The sequence below is a fragment of the Balaenoptera borealis genome (genome assembly GCF_965194805.1).
Source record: "Balaenoptera borealis genome assembly, chromosome: 1".
Taxonomy (NCBI): Eukaryota; Metazoa; Chordata; class Mammalia; order Artiodactyla; family Balaenopteridae; genus Balaenoptera; species Balaenoptera borealis.
The window spans coordinates 182,995,840-183,017,448 of record NC_138860.1 but is presented as its reverse complement, the minus strand read 5'-3'; the positions used below and the strand labels follow the sequence as shown (position 1 = coordinate 183,017,448).

General features: G+C 48.7%; 1 protein-coding gene and 1 long non-coding RNA gene across 3 annotated transcripts in view; both read left to right on the top strand.

Moving 5' to 3' along the window:
- The window catches only part of LOC309623881 (kazrin), a 460,374-nt gene that overhangs the window by 144,502 nt on the left and 294,263 nt on the right, over positions 1-21,609 (top strand). The gene's annotated exons all lie outside the window — the stretch shown is intronic.
- On the top strand, positions 12,773-19,908 carry LOC309622883. The gene is made up of 3 exons (XR_014241172.1): positions 12,773-13,516; positions 13,561-18,109; positions 18,152-19,908. It is a non-coding gene; the product is annotated as an uncharacterized lncRNA (long non-coding RNA).

The window sequence follows — 21,609 nt, the reverse complement described above, 5'->3', positions numbered from 1 at the left end:
TTTGGGTAACAGCCTTCCTAATGGACATGAGGTGGTATTAGGTTGATATTTGCCCCAGGAACAACTCCTTTGGTCTGAGCGCTGTTCCCCAGGTTTTCAGCTTGATCGTGTTCCTGATTTTCAAAAATTTCAACTTTTGTTCTTTCCTCCCTTGAACAAAATGGTGGTGAGATGACCAGGGAGGTGCCTTGAGAAGCTCAGCTTTCGGTCATCCAGTGCTGGCTTGGAGACCGGCCCATCCTCTAGTCCCTCTTGCCTGTGACTTGGACACAGTGTATCAGGTTCCACCCAGTTCTTTTTAACCAAGAAAGGCAGATTTCTTCAGAATCCACTGGGTTTTCTCCCAGAAAATCATCTTTTAAAAAATGAATCTAAATGAGCCCTCAAGGATACATGGGCAATAAAAAAAAAAAACACTTTTCTCATCCTTCTGACAGTTTTCAGCTTACAGGAATGTGGGAAGAACTCAGCTCAGGAATGAGCCCCCCTCTGGAAAAAGCAGAAAATATTGTCATGTCACATGGTTGGGAGTCCACAGACCTGGGTCCAGCAACTTACTTGGCTTTGTGACTTTGGGCAAGTTGATCTCTTTTTTTTTGGTGGGGGGGAGGTTGGTGAGGGGAGTTGTTAACTTCTTTTTTCTTTACTCTCTTTGGGCCTCAGTTACCTCATCTGTAAAATGGGGATAATAATTGGTCCACCTCGTATGGTTGTTGGGAGGATTCAATGGGGGTTTGCCTGTAAGTCACCTGTAAGTGGCTGGCATAGAATGAATGTTCCCTATCTGTTAACTTATGTTAGTTTTGTTGAGGTTGGTGTCTCTCAGCCTCAACCTCTTCTTCTGTAAAATGGGGCTAATATGAGCTTATGTTTCAAAGGTCTTCGGGTAGACTAATGGAGCCAGTGCATGTAAAGCTCTTGTCACAGACCTGGTGCAAGTAACTGCTCAATAAGCTTAAGGCATGTTGTCATGCCCAGGATTGCTGAGGCTGCCTCCAGGGCCCTGGGACAGGCAGATGTTTATCCTTAGCTCAAAGGATGATAACCAACCTCAATTGAGTGAGCCATAGCTGCTGAGGAGGAAGCTTTGCATCAGAAAGGTCTCCTGAACTGTGTAGGAAAAAGAACACTAATTAGTCAAAAGATACATGTTCTCTTCTCTGCTCTGTCTCCAATTTTCTGTTTGGCCACAGGCAATTCACTCTAATCTCTAAGCCTCAGTTTCCTGCTGTTAAAGGACTCTATCAAAGATGACAAATAAACATGGCCCACAAGCCATCACTCCCCATGGCAGACATGACTAACTAATCCCAGCATTCCTATCCACTGAGACTAGTCTGAGCCTCAGAATCCTTCTCAACACAGTGCTACAGGCAGCCACTAACAATCAACTGCAATTAGTTAATGAGCTGAGACCTATTTGATGTTCTAAGTGGAAATTCCAATTCCTTTCATAAGTTCTTATCCGGCACCACCCTAAACATGGGCAGACATGCTAAGATTTCTTTTAAAAACGTCTCATCAGATATAGGCACTGAATGTTTCCGCTAGGCCAGTTGCCTGAGAACACCCTCGGTGGAGAAGGTGCTCTTAAGCCACTCTTACTCCCCCTCCAGGAGAGGGCTTCGGCTTGGCACAAGGAGGCTGACTTGAATCAAGGAATTAGTCATAAGGGGAAGTAACAGACCGATCAGAAGAGGCAGCTACTCCTGGTGCAGCCTGGATCTTCAGGCTCTGCCGTAGTTAATGGAGGGGAACAGGCTGCAGGGGAGGGGTCCCTACAGCTTCTGCTGGGGAAGGGGGAGTATTTCCCCTGAAGCTGGATTTTCTGCCTTGGTGCTCAAGGCCTGTGCCTTCCCACAGAGGCCACCAGCCCCTCTTCATGTTGAAGGCTAACAGACAGCTCTGGCTTCTCCATTTTCTGCCCTGAGAGCTTTGGCCAGTCCTCAGGGACCATAAATATGATAAAATGTCACAGAACACCCACCACCAAAAAAAGAAAAGAAAGAGTGTGTGTAAAAACTTGCAAAATCTGCAACATTGCACCAATATCAATTTCCTGGTTTTGATACTGTATTATGGCTATGAAGATGGCAGAAGCCTTATTATGAATACAGGGGACCTCTCTGTACTACTTTTGCAACTTTGTGTGAGTATGTCACAATTTCATAATAAAAGGTTTTTAGAAATGAGATCGTAGAAAATGCATGGAACAATCTCGAGACAGTACCCATGGGCTGTAGCCACAGACTGCATCTCCTCTGCCTGGTTCCCAGTTCAGGGTATTGTTAAAGAAGAGCAGTCACAACCTCTGCATTTCCAGCACCAGAGGCTGAATATCTCAGCCCATCTTTTAGGCCAGTGTTTACCTGCATTCACAGGAGGAACAAAGTTCTAGGTGCTCCATATTCCAGATGTGAACACTGAGGCCTCAGCCAAAGCAATGCGTGTACCTGGAAAATCTCTTCACTGGGCATTTTTTTCTTTTCAAACTCATAATCTGGGATGCTCAGTAGCTTTCTATTTTATTTTATTTTTTAAATTTTTTATTTATTTTTGGCTGCGTTGGGTCTTTGTTCTAGTTGCGGCTCTTCATTGCAGTGCGCGGGCTTCTCATTGCGGTGGCTTCTCTTGTTGCGGAGCACAGGCTCTAGGTACTCTGGCTTCAGTAGTTGTGACACGTGGTCTCAGTAGCTGTGGCTCGCGGGCTCTAGAGCACAGGCTCAATAGTTGTGGCTCACGGGCTTAGTTGCTCCGCGGCATGTGGGATCTTCCCCCACCAGGGCTCGAACCCATGTCCCCTGCGTTGGCAGGCAGATTCTTAACCACTGCGCCACCAGGGAAGCCCCAGCTTTCTATTTTAAAAAACAATTGCTCCTTCGATTTCTGTCCATGACAAGATTTTTTTTCTTTAAAAAAAAACAAAAAAAATAAAACAAAACCCATTTATCTTCCATTCCTTCTGCATAGCCTTGAGGAGCCCAAGGCCTGGGAAGGATTGATTAATTCAAAGACTTGTTAATTACTCTTGTATTCAGGAAACCTCTAAACCTACTCTAATCTCCTGAAGACGGCTTACATCTGAGCCCAAGCTGCTGGGTCCGGTGGCCAACAGGGTGTCTGCACTTTAGAAAACACACGATTTTAGAGATTTGGTCAGTACGTTCTCACATCATGAGACTATAATGGAAACAAGCAACAGAGTCTGTTGGGTTAATGGCCAGGCGCACCTTAACCCCGGAAGAACCATTTTTGTTCCCAGGCATGATCATGATTAGGGCTCAAATGTCACGTGGAGACTTCATTTATAATGTGATCCAGACTCTGGCCTCTTTCCTTCAAAGAAGAGATGTGATGCTTTGTGTGTTTGCTTGTTGGTTCGGATTTTTTTAATAGCTTTATTGCCTCAGTGATACATGCTCATTGTAAGTTAACTCTAAATTCCCACCCTGCTATAATTCATTAATCCCTGGGTCTTTCCAGGCCTTTAGACACATTTGGATATTGTATATACATGTGGATATAATGTATACGTATGGGTTTAATGTATACCTGCATGCCAGTTCTGAAACCTACCTTTTTCTTTTTTTTTTGAAACCTACCTTTTTAATTTGCATTGTTATAGACATGGCCGTTCTTTTCTTTATTATCACTGAATTCTAACCTTTTTATTTCATCACCATCTTACTTATAGCTGACACAATGTAGCACTTACTCAGTGCTAGGCACTATTACAAGAACTTCTCAGATCATTTCATTTAATCCTCATAACATCCCTATAAAATTGGTACTATTACTGTCTCCATTTTTAGCAGAGAATACTGCAACAAAGAGAAGGCATGAGACTTGCCCAAGGTCACACATCCAGGGCAGGGACCTGAATCCAGCAGTCTGCTGCTAGAATCTATGCTGTTAACTGCTGGGCTACCCTGCTGCTCAATCCTGAATCCAGGCATCATTGAACTCCTCTGGTCCTGGGATGGCAAATGCTTGACACACAGAACACCATTCCTCATTCTGCTTTCCATGCAGACATCACTAATAGATCACAGCACCTTTCTTCCTGAGGATCATTGTTAGATGCCATGGTTTCCCCAAATCTAACAAAATAAACAATGGCTACCTTTGGGGACACATCCTCAACAGAGTTTTGTTGCAGTCTAACTGTGCATTTGGACAATTCGGAGTTAACTAGAGAGGATGGGTCACAATGCGCTTTATAGAAGATGTTGCCAAATAGAATGCATTAACAATATCAACACTTTTAATTTATACAATCACCACAGCTCAGAGAGCAGCAAACCTTGGTTATTGTCAATTGCCAAGAGTTTACTGAGAGTGTCCGCGATTGGAGGGCACTGAGGGAGATCCAGGAAGCATGCCTTCAAGTGGTCTCTTCGCTCGCTCAGCAAGCATGTATTGAGCACCTCCTGTTTATGCTCAGAAACTGGGTTTACACACATGAAACAATCACAGATAATACCAGACAGTATTGGTGGGGCTGTGTTTGAAGAGGACACTCTTCTTTCCATCCCCCGTTTGATTTCAACTGAGAATTAAAGACATCGGAGGAAGACAAATGGAGATCACGATCATTACCAACAGAGCTGATTGACTGGGAAATCAGACTTGGGTTTTGGCCAATTCTCCACCCCAGTGGCAGGCTGGGCTGAAGGACCACAGGCCTCCAGCTCTCCAGCCATAGTCTTTCTCAGTAACTGTGGCAGAGAACAGACCAGGATGCGTATGTCCTATGGGCAGACAGGCTCCGGGCAGACCCTTTTCCTTCTCCCAGACTGACCAGCCAGAAGGAGTGAGTGAGGGGCAGAGCGGGGACCCCAAGTATGGGTGACTGGGGCTCCCCTCTACGGGGACACTTGGCCAGAACTTGGGGGGTCCCCTCTAACCAGCCTGTGATAAGTTGGCACAGGCCTTGGGGATTCAGAGAGGGAGATGGCTGTCAACTTTAGCCACTGGGGAGAGTTCTTGGCGCAGGGCCCCTGACCTGGGCCTGAGAGTCAAAGTGGGTTTGGGGGGACAGAATGCAGGGACAGCTCCCTGAGCTTGGACGCAGACAAGGAAGGACGACGATTTACGTGGGACAGTGAGGCGGCCAGAGGAGAGATCGTGCTGAGCATCTTCAGATATAAAACGCAGCCTTTCCAACCTTGTAAATTAAGCAGGTCCACAAAATTCAAATCCATGATCCAGATTTTTCTATCAGTCCATGCTGGGGTGGATGGAGTCCGTGGCTGAAGTTCACACTTCATGACGGTTGGGAAATGTTCTCTTGCAGGGAGAGGGAAAGGTGTGCTCAGGAGAAAGGGAAGGGGCTTTGAAGCCAGCTAGATGCTCTTTCAAATCCCATCTCCACTGCCTCCCAGCTGTGTGACCTAATACAGATTACATAACCTCTCTGAACTTCTGCTCCCGCCTCCACTTATAAAATGGGAACAATGACATGGATTTCCTCAGCTGAAAAAATTAAGTTAATCAAGCCTTGCAGAATGCCATTGTTGTGCTTGTCCCTAAATTCCCTTTCACCTCCCCCTCATCCCCCACCCCTCCATCCAGGGGATTTTGATATCAGGTACAATTCTTTTTTTTTTTTTTTTTTTTTAACAAGAGATAAATAGACTGACACCAAGCATTGTACATGGATGACCACAACAAAAGCAACAATGATTGCATCGGGTACAATTCTAATCCCAGGTGAGAAAACATTTTGAAAACTTTTCTGTAAAAAAAAAATACATGTATATATAAAATATAAAATGTAAAAGTCAACTTGTACATTACATTATTGTAGGTTTTGTTTTTTGTTGTTGTTGTTTTGTTTTTTTTTTTAAAACAACAGCTCCTGTTTATTTTTTTATTTTTATTTATTTATTTTATTTATGGCTGTGTTGGGTCTTCATTTCTGTGCGAGGGTTTTCTCTAGCTGCGGCAAGTGGGGGCCACTCTTCATCGCGGTGCGCGGGCCTCTCACCATCGCGGCCTCTCCTGTTGCGGAGCACAGGCTCCAGACGCACAGGCTCAGCAATTGTGGCTCACGGGCCCAGTTGTTCCGCGGCATGTGGGATCCTCCCAGACCAGGGCTCGAACCCGTGTCCCCTGCATTGGCAGGCAGACTCCCAACCACTGCGCCACCAGGGAAGCCCGTTGTTGTTGTTTTTTAAAGAAGGAGAGAATAAAGCACTCCTGGGAAGTTGTGATCTCCAGAAGTAACTAACATTCATTAAGAGGGAGGTCTCGGAGCAGATTCCCACAAGTTTCAATGGAGGAAATGAGACGCAGACTCCAGATTTGCATAGTCACTGAGGTTTGCTGCTCTTTTGCCGCTTTGCAGGGACGCGGGGTGGAGGGCAGCCCCTTCCTGGCCTGGAGGCCCTCTGTGCCCACGCTCTGTGAGGTGCCCCTGGCAATGGTGCTTTAATGATCACTCAAGTGGCGTTTAGCTTCCAATCAAGAGCAAAGAGGAAAGCAGTGGCCAAGTGAGGTGCACGTTCCGGGGACTTTGCCCCCCCTTAGGAGAAACCCAGGGAATTAGCGGGCACACAAAGCTACCTCTTGGCTGGAGAAAAGGCCTCGAAGGCTTCCACACACCCCACTGGCTGGAGAGGAAGTTGGCTACACGGCCAACCTGTCTCTAGAATTATACCAAGGACCCTCCACCTGAACTTGGGAGGCCATGTCCACTACGTCTCTGCCGGGCTCGGTGCCTCCTGGTTTCTGCTGGTACCTCATGCTGCATATAGTCTGAATGTTCGTGTCCCGCCAGGATGCACATGTTGCAAGCTGTAATCTGCAATGTGATGGTATTTGGAGGTGGGCCTTTGGGAGGTGATTGAGTTTGGATGAGGTGGTGAGGGTGGGACCCGCATGATGGGATTGGCGTCCTTATGAGGAGATGAGGAGACCTGAGTGCCCCCTCTCCCTCCCCTCCCTCCCCCTCCCTCCCCCCTCCCTCCCCCCTCCTTCCCCCTCTCCCTCCCCCTCCCTCCCCCTCCCTCCCCCTCCCTCCCCCTCTCCCTCCCCCTCTCCCTCCCCCTCTCCTTCCCCCTCTCCCTCCCCCTCCCTCCCCCTCCCTCCCCCTCTCCCTCCCCCTCCCTCCCCCTCTCCTTCCCCCTCTCCCTCCCCCTCCCTCCCCCCTCCCTCCCCCTCTCCCTCCCCCTCCCTCCCCCTCCTTCCCCCCTCCCTCCCCCTCCCTCCCCCTCTCCCTCCCCCTCTCCCTCACCCTCTCCTTCCCCCTCTCCCTCCCCCTCTCCCTCACCCTCTCCTTCCCCCTCTCCCTCCCCCTCCCTCCCCCCTCCCTCCCCCCTCCCTCCCCCTCCCTCCCCCTCTCCCTCCCCCTCTCCCTCCCCCTCTCCCTCCCCATCTCTCCACCATGTGAGGAAACTAGGAAGAGGGTCCTCACCAGAACCTGATCATGTGGACCCCCTGAGATCAGACTTTCAGGCTCCAGAACTGTGAGAAGTAAATGTCTATGGTTTAAAATGACCAGTCTGCGGTGATTTGTTATAGCAGCCTAAACAGACTAAGACACGGCTCCTCGTCCTCAGAACAAGCCCTTGTGAAGCACACGTGGCAAGGAAGCTCAGTGACGGAAGCCAGCCTGTCCCAGATCAGCGTCGGAACTTGAACCCAGGTCTTCCCGACTCTAGAGCCTGTGGTCTTCAGCCCCTGAGCGGACATCCTGCCCTCAGAAGAGCCCACTGGAAGCTCTCCTCGCCAGTTAGGCATCCTTATTCGCCCTCCACCTCAGGCTGGCTTCTGCCTGATTTAGTCCTCGTTCCAAGGGAAGCAGGTTTGCACAAGAGTTAGGAAAGCCAGCTCCGTCTTCTGTTGGCCCAGCTTCAGAAAAGCCTCTGCCTGGCCCCAGGGGGTTCCGGTCAATGTGATTATTAATACAGCATATTTGGGGGAGAGGTTTTAGAAAGGGTCATTTTAGAAATGACCCTTCTGGTATCAGACTAGGCTCTCACCCCAGTAGTGCCTTCCTTACTCACTAATGTCTCATTAAAATACACTGCAGTCAAAGTCAGCCATGAGCTGGCAGCGGGAACAAACCTCTTCCTTCGCAAGGCAACCTCGTGCACCACCAGGGTCTGAAATGAAACCAGATCAGCCCCATTTCCTCTCTTCTACCTCCCCAGATCTGTGCATTGAGAATATGAGGGGAAATCATGCGTTTTGAATGTCTCTTACTAAGGAGTTTGCTGAAAGAACAATTAATCTCTTTATCATAACTGGCTTGGCCACATTTCAATACTGAAAAGAAACAAACAGAAGAAAACCCTTTGTATTTCTGCCAGCGGAGGGGTAAGGGCTAAGCTTGTCATTCTGCAGACATTTTTGGTTAAGTGTCCTTTTACCTTTTAATCTGTGCATTTGAGGTTTCGGGTATTCTGTTGCAAGAGGGACAAATTGTTGCACCTTGCCTGTCTGCCAAAGGGTTGTGAAACTCACTTTTGAATCCCCCTTGCAGAAGCTCAGGAATCTGCAGAGAAAGGATTTCAAGGCTGGGGACGCTGTTCTGGATGATGTACACCTTAAACATCACCTAGCCTTGTTCTTCTCCTCCCAAGTGCCCACGGGAAATTAATCGTTACAATGCATGTTTGGTTTTTTTTTCAGTGTTCACAAACCATACTCTATATGGGACACAGAATTATGTGTTACCACAGCCCATAGCTAACTTCAACACCTGTCTGCTCCTGCTTTCTCTGCAGTGTCCCATTTCTGAGTGATGACAGAAAAAAGATAAAGCTGGCTACTGAAACTGGAAGGAAGGATTGAGATATACGGGAATGAACAAAGCAATTATAATCTAAAGTCTGGGTTTGAGTCCTAGGTCTTCCACATAATAGCTAGGTCATTCCAATAATGACCTTCGGAAAATTAACCAACCTCTCTGAGCCTGTTTCCTCATCAGTAAAATGGCAACAACAAATTCATAGCGTTTTATGGGGAAAAACAGATAAAATTTGTGGAAAGTGCATAGTAAATTGTTAAACAAATATGACATGCTATTGGTAGTTTTATCTTCTTAAATTTTTATTTTACTGCAGTATAGTTGATTTACTGTTAGTAGTTTTATTACACGGAGGACAGTCTAGAAAGCAAATCATTGCTTTTTGACTAAGATGAAAGTTTGTAATAGTTCCATATCACTCTGATGTCATATTGGGGGAATCAGAATTTCTCCTACAGGCTCAGGGGTCTCTTCCGATGTCATCTCTTAGGAGTACCCTCTACATCTTGAGTATGGATTAAGAATTCATGTTTTAGCATGTCCGGTCTAATTGTTTACATGAACAATATAATCCCTTGTCACCATGATTTGCCTTCTGTTTTAGAAGGAAAGGAGGAAAGCACTTAGACGACAATGACCACATTGCCTTGACTGGAGCATGTGGTAGGCTGAATTTCTGGTCCCAAGTGTTTGCTTCCTTGAGTGATGTTTCTTACCCACACTGTTGCCATGGCCACGTGGTGGGCCAAGTAGACTTTCTGCCCCCCCTGACTTTAGACCTGACCATGTGACTTGCTCTGGCCAATGAGATGTTAGTCAATGTGAGACAGGCAGAAGCTGGAAATGAGCTTGGGCTGTTGAATCTACTTTGTTATACAGTCATCCCCTGGTATCTGTGGGGGATTGGCTCCAGGACCCCCTCGGGTACCAAAATCCGTGGATGCTCAAGTATATAAAATGGTACAGTACAGTCAGCCCTCTGTATGTGCGGATGCGGAGCCCTCAGATACGGAGGGCCAGCTGTACAGTCTCTCCTCCCACAATCCTCATGCCTCCATTCTTGGGATGGGGTGGGAAACAGCGGGAGGAATCAGAACCTCTGGGGAGATTGGGACTTTGAGCATCTGTTTTGTTTTTCAATTGATGAAAAGGTGTAGCCTTGTATTGGCTATTCGTATTATTCTGGAAAGCAACCTTTCTTAAGCAGGGTCATGTGAACCCAGAAATGAATGAAAAAGACTGTGAGAATGTGATCGTGAGAGCAAGTGAAAGAGACAGAGGGAGAGAGATCCACACAGACTTTAATTTGACCAGATCACCTGGACCTGGAATTAGTCCTGCGCTAACTTAGGATCCCCTGAGCAACTGCAGGGAATTTTCAGAAGGGAGGCAGGATTCTCTTGGAGATTAACTCTGGGCTTTGGCCTAGTTGAGTCTTGTTAAACTTTAAATAAAAGGCCTCGGGGGGGGCTTCCCTGGTAGCGCGGTGGTTGAGAATCTGCCTGCTAATGCAGGGGACACGGGTTCGTGCCCTGGTCTGGGAAGATCCCACATGCCGCGGAGCAACTGGGCCCGTGAGCCACAATTACTGAGCCTGCGCGTCTGGAGCCTGTGCTCCGCAACAAGAGAGGCCGCGATAGTGAGAGGCCCGCGCATCGCGATGAAGAGTGGCCCCCGCTCGCCACAACTGGAGAAAGCCCTCGCACAGAAACGAAGACCCAACATAGCAATCAAGCAATCAGTCAATCAATAAATTTAAAAAAAACTTTAAAAATAAATTTAAAAAATAAATTAAAAAAATAAAAATAAAAAAAGGCCTCGGGGAGGGGGCATATGTAGGGCCGTTGCCATGCCAAGGCCTGACATTTCTTATTTTGATAATTGATGTGACCAAGTTGAAACCTGTCACTGTGGGAGCATCATGCTGTGGCTTTGGTAGTGCTGTGGCTTTGGTAGTGGCTGTGTGAAGAGGGAGAAAAATCCATTTCCACTGTCCACGGAGTGTTGTTTGATTTATTACTGCTGGAAGAAGAAATTCTTTATCTCCCAGCCCCTCTTGCAGAGGACTGTTTTACAGTCTGCTGTTAGAGAGACTCTATAAAAGAAGTTATATTTGTCCGAACTTTGGTATTTTGATAACCTTCCTTGGCTATTCAGAGGACATCGAACACTCCCAATTTTTACGACCATCATTTGTTTCTGATTAAGTAATTACAGGCATCGAAAGACAATCTGCAGGAGAGTGCAGCCAGCATAGCTGCAGGATGGTTTCATGAAGTAGGAAGCATCAGAGGGCTTTAATTTTTCATGAGCACTGGAGGGAAGAAGGAGGGGTCTGCTAGGAAAGAGGGCAGCGGGTGGGATTTGGAGTCAGACTGAGATTGCAGCCCTGACTCCCGCTGGAGAGCAAGTCAAGAAGCCTTGGTCCACGAGCCTTGGTCTCTGCATCTGAGCAATGGGTACGTGTAGCCGACAACACTCCACCCACATCCCCTTAAGCCTTTTCTTGTGCACCACCACCCCCCTCCCTCTGCCTGCTTCTGCCTGCTTTTGCTTCCCATGTCCTGTACCTGAGACACCTCTTCCGAAAATGGCCCTTGGCCTTTGGAGTGGCTTTGCCCACATGCCCACAGAGCTGGAAATGCCTGGAAGTTGATGTCCGTTCAGGGCAGCCCTCAGCCAGTGACTGACCGGTGTGGGAGTATGGAAGCCCAGCCCCCTCGATCACAGCAGGACACACTCTGAGGCGTAACTTACACTCAGGGCCCCCCGCCCCAGTGGGTTCAGGCTGAGGCTCCCCCAGGCACACGTTTGCCTGAAATGAACCCTCACTTGCCTGCCTTTCCTTCCCCACCCTCTTCCTCGCTCTCCTACTGGACGACATCTTCCGTACGTCACTTGTGCCCAGACCTTGTCTCAGAATCTGCTTCTGAAGAATCCCACCTTTGACAGCAGACTGATGCTACTTGCCAATTTTTTCCAAATTATTTTATTAACTTTTATTCAACACTTTGGTGTGCCAGGCATGGAATTAATTAAGCACTCTAAATGCATTATTTCTTTTAACATCGTAATAAAGAAACAAGGTCTCTGGAAGCACTTTGCACAATGACTAACACATAGCAGGAACTTGGCCACGCTGGCGCAGTCTGAATACGGTTGGTCTGCAGCGTGGGTGGGAGGGAAATACAAAATCCCCCTCCCTGCTCTCCCTGGTCCTTCCTGCCCCTTCCCAATCCTCCTCCACACAACAGCCAGAATGGTCTTTTAAAACATATCAGTCAAACGTGTAAGACCCTCTAGTGGCTACTTAATTACACAGGGTCATGTAGTAAAATCCAAACGTCCTACATGACCTATAATGGGATTGGCAAACTTTTTCTGCAAAAGGCCGGGTAGTAAATACTTTAGACTTTGTGGACCACATGGTCTCTCTTGCAGCTACTCAACTTAGGACAGAAAGTTGTGGTGGCAGCACCAAAGCAACCACAGACACTGTCAGCAAATGGGCCTGGCTGCTCCCAATAAAACTTTATTCGTAAAAGCAGGAAGTAGTCCAGATTTGACCCACAGGCTGTGATTTGCTGGCCCCGGCTCTACATGACAGCTGAATGGTGGAGACCCTGCCTCCCCCACCAGCCATTGGCCTCACCCTGACCCACTCTCCTCCCCTTCATTGGCCCCTACCACACTGGTCTCCTGGAGAACGCTAGCACTTTCCTGCATCAGGCGTTTGTGCTAACTGGTTTGCTCTCTGGGTCCGGGACCCTCTTGCTGGAGCCCTGTGCATGTCTGGCTTCTGCTGGTCATGCAAGTGTCAGGTCCAATGTCACCTCAAAAAGATGTGCACATGCCTGCAGATCTCAGTAGGCCTCTCCCCTCTGCCCCCACGGTTCTGCATCACCCCAGTGATTAATTGACTCCCCTAGTTCCTAGTTTGGTATCTGTCTCTCCCTCCAGAAGGCAAGCTTCAACCTGCTCTGATTGTTTCCTGCAGCATCTCAGCCCCCCTCACAGGGCCTGGCACCTGGAGGTATTCAATAAAAATTTAGTGGTTAAATGGTCTCTGGGACATGCCCGCCCTCCCCATTGTAGGAAGGTCGTGAAGGATGAAGAACACTGGAATGTCAGGTGGTTATCTTGGTTGTAAGGCCAACCTACAAAATCCCAAATAATCTTCCTCGCCTCCTGTCTCCCTGTCAATTATCCCGTTAAACAGAACATCTCATAGGAGGATTTGCCTGAGCAAATCCTTGCTTTTCTTTTCTCAATCCCAAGCCTAGGACTGCAGACCTCCATTCTCAAGGCTAAAAACACCAAGAGGAAGGCATTCTCTCAATGTGGCATTGAGTTTACCCAGTGAATTAAAGAGGGATTTAGGAGTTACTTAACATCTGGGTGGCAGGTTTTGTTGTTTTTTTTTACTCAGCTTCGGAAAGGAAGCAGAAATTGTGATGCACCTGATACACGTGTCTGATGTCTCCATCTGATCCATCCTCGTGCAACTTCATTCTGCCACAGGACAAGCCTCTAGTTTCCGGATTTCTTGGTGCCAAGGCATCTGACACCTTGAATGGTGAAACTCGTGACACCCGCTCAGAGAAGCAAGTTGTGTTGCATCACGATGATTGTGACCCCAGAACTGGTGGTGGCTTCTTTTTTATTTTTTATTATTTATTTATTTATTTTTATTTATTTGGCTGCACCGGGTCTTTGTTGCAGCGTGCAGGATCTTTTTAGTTGTGGCATGCGAGATCTTTAGTTGCAGCATGTGGGATCTTTAGTTGTGGCATGCGAACCCGTAGTTACAACATGTGGGATCTAGTTCCCTGACCAAGGATAGAGCCCCGGCCCCCTGCATTGGGAGCTCAGAGTCTTAGCCACTGGACCACCAGGGAAGTCCCTATGGTGGTGGCTCCTTTTATTACCTAATACTTCAGAGCAGTGGTTCTGGAACAGCAAGCATTGTGAGGGCCAAGGGGCCTTCGAGAGGTGATCGGAGATGCAGTGGGCATGAGATGGTGGAGGCCGTTGAATGCCACGCCGAGGATCGTGAGCTTTATCCCGGCCGGGGAGGATGGGAGGTATGCCAGGAGGGGCTGGCCCATGTTCAGTGGAGGGTCGCTTGAGCGAGGAGCACTGGTGGCAAGGAGCCTGGGTAGGAGGTTGTTCTAGGGCTCCAGCTGGGTGCCAGGGGGCCTGGCTGGCATGGTGGCAGCAGGAAAGGAGAGGAGAAAGTACATTCAGATGGGGGTTCTCCACCCCCAAGGACAGGTCAGAGAGGTCACCATGGGCCAGATGGAGGCATTTTATTGCACTGATGGTGATGAGAATGACACCTGCTTCTCTGGATTATTGAGAAGATGAAGACAGTAAGTGCCTTTATTTAACTTATTTGTACCAGGTCTTTTGTGAACTAATCAGGTGCCATTTCTGTGATGCTTCACTTAGACAGAGCCATTCAGAACTTGGCAGTGTGGGAGTTTTCAATGGACTTTCTCCCCATCCTCATGTGACATTGAGTCTTGATCATAGGAGGCCTCTTGGTAGCTCTACTAATAAAAGTGACAGTTAATGTTGCCAATACAGCAGTCACATAAGTAAATCAACAGCATGTGAGACATGCCATGAGGAATGGGGGCGAGGGGGTTGGCATTCTTGGTACCGAAGACAGTTCTCCTATGAATGACCCGAACATGCCTTATAGCATCTTGGTTAAGAGGCAGTTTCCACCTGCGGCAGGTTCTGAGACCAGGCCCTGGTAAGCAGCATCTCTTCGCTTGTGTTCCTGACTTGGGCTGCAAGCATCACACTTTGTCTGATCGGTTCAAATGTCCTACAGGACCCCACTCACCCACGTTCTTGCCTGGCCGGGGCCCCTGAAATGAAGCTAGCCCCTGGCTAGCATCAGCACTTTGCGAAACCATCTGAGCGCAGGATTGGGTGTTGAATCCTAGCTCCCTCATCCCCTCGGAGTTAAATGCAACAGTGTTGTTCTTCAGGGGCTTGATTTCAATTGTAACGAGAACTGGGGGGGGCGCTGTAATTGTCTGTAATTACTCGAGGCAGGAATCTGCCAAACCAGTGGGTACAAATGGACAAATGGTCTGTTCCTTTGAAACAGTGTGAGCTGATATAACGTGGTTTATTAGCCCCAGTTATGCCTGTGCCTAAGGCAGGGGGTGGATATTGATACCTGTTTAAAATTAAGGCTCTGGTTTATTGGGCTGCGGTGGGATACGTCTCAAGAAGGACCAAGTGATGATTTCCACGGACTATGGGCCGGTGGACCTCCTCAGATAGCCCCGCAGGAGCGCAGGGATCCACGGCACTGCTGGCAGCGTGTCTGAGGCCTCCGGCCTCTGTCTGGGCTGGAGCATCCTTCCTCCAGAGGCCCCGCAGCTGAATCTGTCCTCCTTCGGGTCTTGGCTCAAAGGTCCCTTTCTCACACACACACACTCACACTTTCCCGGTATCCCTTCCCTATTCTTCCTTCCCCCAACCTTATAATATATGATTTATTTATTATTAATCATATTCTTTGTTATCTGCTCCCCAGATAGAACGTAAACTCCGTGAGGGCAGAGACTTTTGCCTCTTTTATTGACCAATGTATCCCAAATGCCCAGAGCCCCTAATAGAAAGAGGGTTGGGTTAGAAGAGCCTCAGACCCCCACATAGCTCTGAGAAAGACTCATCCAGAGCTGCGCATGAGCACAGGCCTGTGTCCTGCAGGAATGGGCTGCACCAGGCCCCCTGTCGTGCTAGGTCATCGTGAGAACAGCTCCGGAGAACCTCGGCCCAGGTGTGAGTGCAGTAGTGGTTGTAGAGGGGCAGCAGCTGGAGTTGCTGGTTAGTCGTGCCCCCCCCAGCTGGCGATCTGAGCGACACCCTAACCGAACTTGCACCGGAAGCCAGCGTGCATCACGTATAGGTCGTCTTGGCTCAGGTGCCCGCAGAAGTGGACCCTGAGACAAGGATTCAAAGCACATAAATTGGAAGTGACTCCCATGAAACCCTAATAGGGGAACAGGAGAGTGAGCCAGGGAAGAAGGGAAGCCAGTAAGGGCGCGTAATCAAGCAAGTTGCCCCTGAGGGCACCTGGAACCCAGTCCTGCTGGAGAGTTCTGGAAACTGTGCAGGACACGTGCCTCAGAGTTTTCCCAGTTGAGGGGTGGGGGAGCTGGGCTCTTCCCCACCGACTCCCTCAGTCACGCTCCAGGGCTGCCTGAACAGACAAAGGGACCCTCAGGCAGACGGACACAGATGCTGGCAGCTGGGTTTGGCCTCCCGCTTACCCTGGGCACTGAGCAAGCCGGATCCAGAGACCAGGAAAAAAGCCTCAGGCAGAGCAGCCAGTAATTGCAAAAAGCAGCCCCAACGCCTTGAAGCCAGGGGAGAGATGAGGGCCAGGACACTTGCAGGTCAGCTGTGCTGTCAGTTGCTAGATTAGCTACTGTACTTTAATCCTGCAGACAACACTGTGAGGTACATACTGTTCATATCCCCACTTTACAGATGAAGAGACTGAGGCTCAGAGTGGCTAAGTCATATCCCTTGCCTTTATTTACATTGGGGAATGGAACCAGGCAGAGAGCCTGTCCGAGCTGAGGGAGAATCTACATGGGAAGCCAGGCCGTGCTCAGAAGGAACCCCCCATCCCCCAATCAGTGAGTGAAGAATGGGAGGAGGTAGACTGGTGGACCCTTTTGCCAGCTGGGGTCGCTGAGCTGCGGCAGCCAGGCCCATCTGGCAGTCCCGGGAGTGTCCAGACCTCAGACATCATGTTGACTGTGGGGAGGCACCCGCAAGGTCCCCCCTCTGCTTCCCCTCTTGCTCTTCCCCACGCCCACCACCCTTCTTTCGAGCACCTAGACCTTCCCCAGGTGGGTGCAGTACCATTGCAATATTTGTCTTTACAAAATCACACGCTGTTCTGATACTGTCTTCTGGGGATTACACCCAAGTTGCCTAGACAGGAGTTTTCAGGGTCCCCCATTACCTCAACTCACATATTTACAAACAGTTCTGTGGCTGGTTCACTTCCAGACAAGTGATCCCATTCATCAGATGCAGATTTTACCAGTTTATCTCCAAGGGCAGTGGAGGAAGAGGCCCATGGGGACCTTTTGCGGGCGGGCTGACCTCAGGAACACTAAGACCACCTGCTCTTGGCTGGCAAGCCTCCGTCTCCGGGACTGTGCTTAGTGCTGTACAGAGAGCAGCTCGGTGGACGCTCCCAATAACCTTATGTGGAGGGTGTACTGTTCTCATGCCCACTCTGCAGATGAGGAAACCGAGCAAGAAGGTGTCTCCGGTGAGGAAAAAGAATTAGATCAAGAGCTCTTCAGATCCAGCCCTCACTCCAAAGTTCCTTATCTCCTCCTCACCCCATACTGTTGCCAGGGACGGAGTTGTCTTGACAAATTAAAATTTAACATGTTTAGTCAACAAAAGTTTTCAGAACCAGGAACCCATCAGAGAAAAATGACAAGAGGATGCTGGGGTTGAAAAGGTCGGGCACTGCCCCGTTTGCCTTTCATCCATTTGTCACGGACGATGCTATAGAATGGCTTTCGGGAAAGCCGGAGGCTTGTTTTATGGCATAATTCTCTTCAGAAAAAATATTTAAAAAGCCACAGAGATAGCAGCTCTTAGTCCTTTTGCACAGAGATGGAAAAAGCAATGGCATTTTCCCGAGGGTCCTGAGTGACATTCACTGGCGCGATCTGTATGGAAACTGTTCAAGCCTTCTCTGAGGTGGGAACTAACTTCCCTTCCCATCCAGACCCCCCAGACTTTGTCAGCTGTGAAAAAGGAAGCCAGTGCAGTGGTGACAAGCAAGGGCTCTAACATCCTGGGTTCAAAGTCCATCGTTGTGTGGCTTTCCATGAGGTTTATAAATTCCTCTGGGCCTTAGTTATCTCATCTGTAAAAGGGGGATAATGGTAATGCCTACTTCATGGGGTTGTTGAGAAGATGAAATGAGTCTATATGTGTGTGTGTGTGTGTGTGTGTGTGTGTGTGTGTGTGTGTGTGCAGCTTAGAACAGCCCTAGGCATTTAGGAAACACCGCAATGATGATTTTGTTGGGCCATGAATATTTTCATACTTCTGCGTAGTTCAGGCTTTCTACTGGCAAGCTGAATCAAAAGATGACTAAATGGCAAACATGCCTCGGAAGCCAGAGATTGTGTATTGCTCTGGAGGAATTTAAAGATTTCTTTTCCCTGGAGACACTTGTTTACTTTCTAAGGGCAATAAAAACCAACGGACCGTCCCTTCCTCTCCCCAGAGAGGATGTGTTTACATTAGAGGGTCAGGCTTCTCTCTCCATCTCTCCCCAGAGAGGATGTGTTTACATTAGAGGGTCAGGCTTCTCTCTCCAGAGAGGAGAAGGGGCGGATACCCAGGCCACCCTGTATAAGCTCTGAGTGTCATAACGTCGGGGTTCCTCTCCTGTGGTGCAACCACTGCACGTGCAGGTGACCTCGGCCTCTGCATCGTCACCCAGGAGGAGTAGGGGCAGGGAGAACCAGACCTGCTAAGATGATCTGTGAGTAACGATTGGTCTGTTCTCTGATCCAGAGACGTTGTGTTTCCATAGATACCAACATTTAACAGACTCTTCTCTCTCCTTGGAGTGGGGGCATCTGGGATGAGCCTTTACCCTCCCAGACGCATCCCTACCCCCCCCCCCCCAGAAATGATGGTCAAAGGCTTCCCAAAGGAAGATCCTCTGATCCCTCCCCATGTTCACGTTCAGGCTCCTTTCCTCCCAGATCACTGACTATTGCTGGTGAACAGAACCCAGCTCTACCTAAGTCACAGAGTGAGCACTCTGTAATCATCAGTTGCGTCCATAAATGAAGGTAGAGCGCCAACTAAAGCAGGTGGAAGTTGTTGGTAAAAAGCGTCATCCTGATCTGTGGTTGTATATTTAGATTCACCCTTCCTAACCCGGTCCGCCAGCCTGCACGCTCCTTGAGAGTCTGGACCGCATTTGTCTGGCCCGTAGCTATATCCCCTGCACACGAGACAGCGCCTGGCCCTTGGTAGACTCTCGGCAAATATTTATTGAATAAATGAATGGAGGAAGCCTCCTTCTGCCTTCACATATGTCCATCCTTGCCCATCCTCCTCCTGGGTCTTCAGACCAAGCCATTTGGATCTGCTGGCCACCTGCATGAATGAGGGTCTTCTTGGGCTGGGGTGCTGTCTCTGCCATCTTCCATTTCTGCACCCCTGTGACCGAGAATGGCTGTTCTCTAGACCCTGTCCTGGCTAAGTGAGCTCTCCCAGCCCTGTACCCTGATGGCCAGAGTTGTGCGACATGGGGCCCTGCCAGCACCCACAACAGATACTGCTATTTGATAGGGGCCTGCCTTCCTCATGAGCCATCTGGGGTCTCACAAATCTTCCCAAAGAGGCTCCAGGAAGCCACCACCTGTGAGATGAGATGTTTGGCTGTTCTCTCCCTCCCCCAGTGCCAGGCACTCGAGATAGAAGATGAAAGGACAAGGGAAGGGCTTTGAGAGGCTCACAGTCTCAGGGAAATCGAGGCAAAAAAGAAAAAGGAAAGGAAAAGAAAAGAGAAGAAAAGGAAGGAAGGAAGAAAGGGAGGGAGGGAGGAGGGAAAGAAAAGAAAGATACCATCATCTTAGTATATTATAGAACCTATCATAAAAGCATGTTGCCTAGTGCCCTGGGATCACAGAGAGAGGCTTCGCGAAGCTAGAGGAAGTAATTCTAAAAAGCTGCACTTTTTAGAACTGGTCCATTTCAGTACGTTTACTGAGCACCCAGTGTGCACCAGGCAGTCATCTGGGAAGACAGACGTGCTGAGGATGGCGCCCCCCACCCCCGCCAGAGCTCACAGTCCAGAGGCGTCAGTAAGTACCTGACGACGGGAGGCCACACAGCACAGTGGGCGGTGCGTTACTGCCGTTAGCCACTCTGGACCTTGGTCTCCTCATCTGTAGACTGGAGATACCTATGGTTGCTCATAGACTCACTGAGAGGATCAGACGAGATGGTATCTGTAAGTGTGTATGCCTCCTGTGTTCACATACTATCAGCCCTCAGTAAACTAGCCATTATTCTAGGTGTCGCTGCTCTAAGGGAGAAATGCACAAGGTCTAGAGGAAAATAAAGGCAGGAGGGACTAAATCAATTGGTGTGTGGGATGAGGGGTAGTCAACAAAGGCTTCACTGAAGATGTGCCTCCGTGCTAAAGATGAGAAGGAATCATGGATCCTGAGAAGCCAGAAATGGGTGCACTTTTCTTCTTTTCCATCTTGCATGTCCCTTAATAGTTAAACACCTTGTACGCATCCTTAGTATGGGGAAGGTTGAGGGGAAAGATTAGAGCGATTTGCTAATAATAGCCAAATTCTTATCTCCCCATTGTTGGCAATTTCCCACCACATTTGTGCGTCTCTTCTGTTTTCCATCTGAACTGATGACTTTGAGTGGGAGGAACACCTACAGAAAACCCACAGCCAAGGACAGCTCTCTCTGTAAAGCCGAAACCCAGAGAAGAGAGAACTTTGAATCCTGCAGGGCAAGAAAGCCCTGAGCCTTTATTTTCCTGGAGATTTTGTTTTTCTGATAGACAGAGCCTGGGGACTTGGTGCTATCCCTGTTGCAAGATCTCCAGTTTTTACGTAGTATTTTGACTCACTGCAGGGCCGAAATAAGTGTCAGGGGTCAAAGATCTGGACCCGGCGGCATGTCCTTCCTGGGAAAACCAGCCCGGAAGAGTGTCTCAGAGCAGCCAGATACCCACTGCAGGGAAAATGCCTTTTGCATGGTCCTGGTCTGAGTGGGAGTCCCACCCATGGGCCTCTCCTAACTTGGTCCGTGTGGTCCATGGGCGGGTCAGTGCACACCAGCTGACAGGAGCGGGCACCGCTCAGCTGACACTGAAAAACCTCAGCAATTGATGTCGGAGGGTGACCACGTGAAAATAGGACCTCCTGGCCAGGACTCCAGGATTTTAATTGAACTGCCAGGACGTGGAAGGCAGTGCTGGAGTGATAACCCAGAGGGAAATAAATGTCACTTTCATGCCAGAGAATATTACCAAGGTGGCTGCAAAGTCCAATTTTCCTTGCCAAGCCTTTTATTCAACCTAAGGGCTAAGTTCAAGCAGAGAGGGACCAGCTATATGCCATAGCCTCGATTTGGTCCTAATGCATGTATATCTATGTCACCGTGGAGATGTAAATATTCATGAATGAACGGAGAACCAGAGCAATTAGAAAGTCCAAGAATCCACTCTCTCTGTGGTATGAATTTCTCTGAGCACTTTTATGAGGAGCATGGACTCCTATTACAATAAAAGATAAATAAATAAAGATGAAAAAAGATCTGGATATGAGGCTTCGATGTATACTGCTATTTTGAGACAATTATTTGTTCTTAATGAATTTGTGAAGATGTTAATAAGACTAGCATGTATGCAGCACTTCTTATGAACCTGGCGCTTTACAGGCAGGATTAATAGAATTTTTTTGTTTTCTTTTTGGCTGCGTTGGGTCTTCGTTGCTGTGCGCGGGCTTTCTCTAGTTGCAGCAAGCGGGGGCTACTCTTTGGCGTGGTGCGTGGCCTTCTCATTGCAGTGGCTTCTCTTGTTGCGGAGCATGGGCTCTAGGCACCTGGGCTTCAGTAGATGCGGCTCATGGGCTCAGTAGTTGCGGTGCACAGGTGTGGGATCTTCCCGGACCAGGGCTTGAACCCATGTCCCCTGCATTGGCAGGTGGATTCTTAACCACTGTGCCACCAGGGAAGTCCCCAGAATTAAAAGAATTTTTGCAATAACTTTGTGACACTCTGTATGGAGGTAAAGTCAC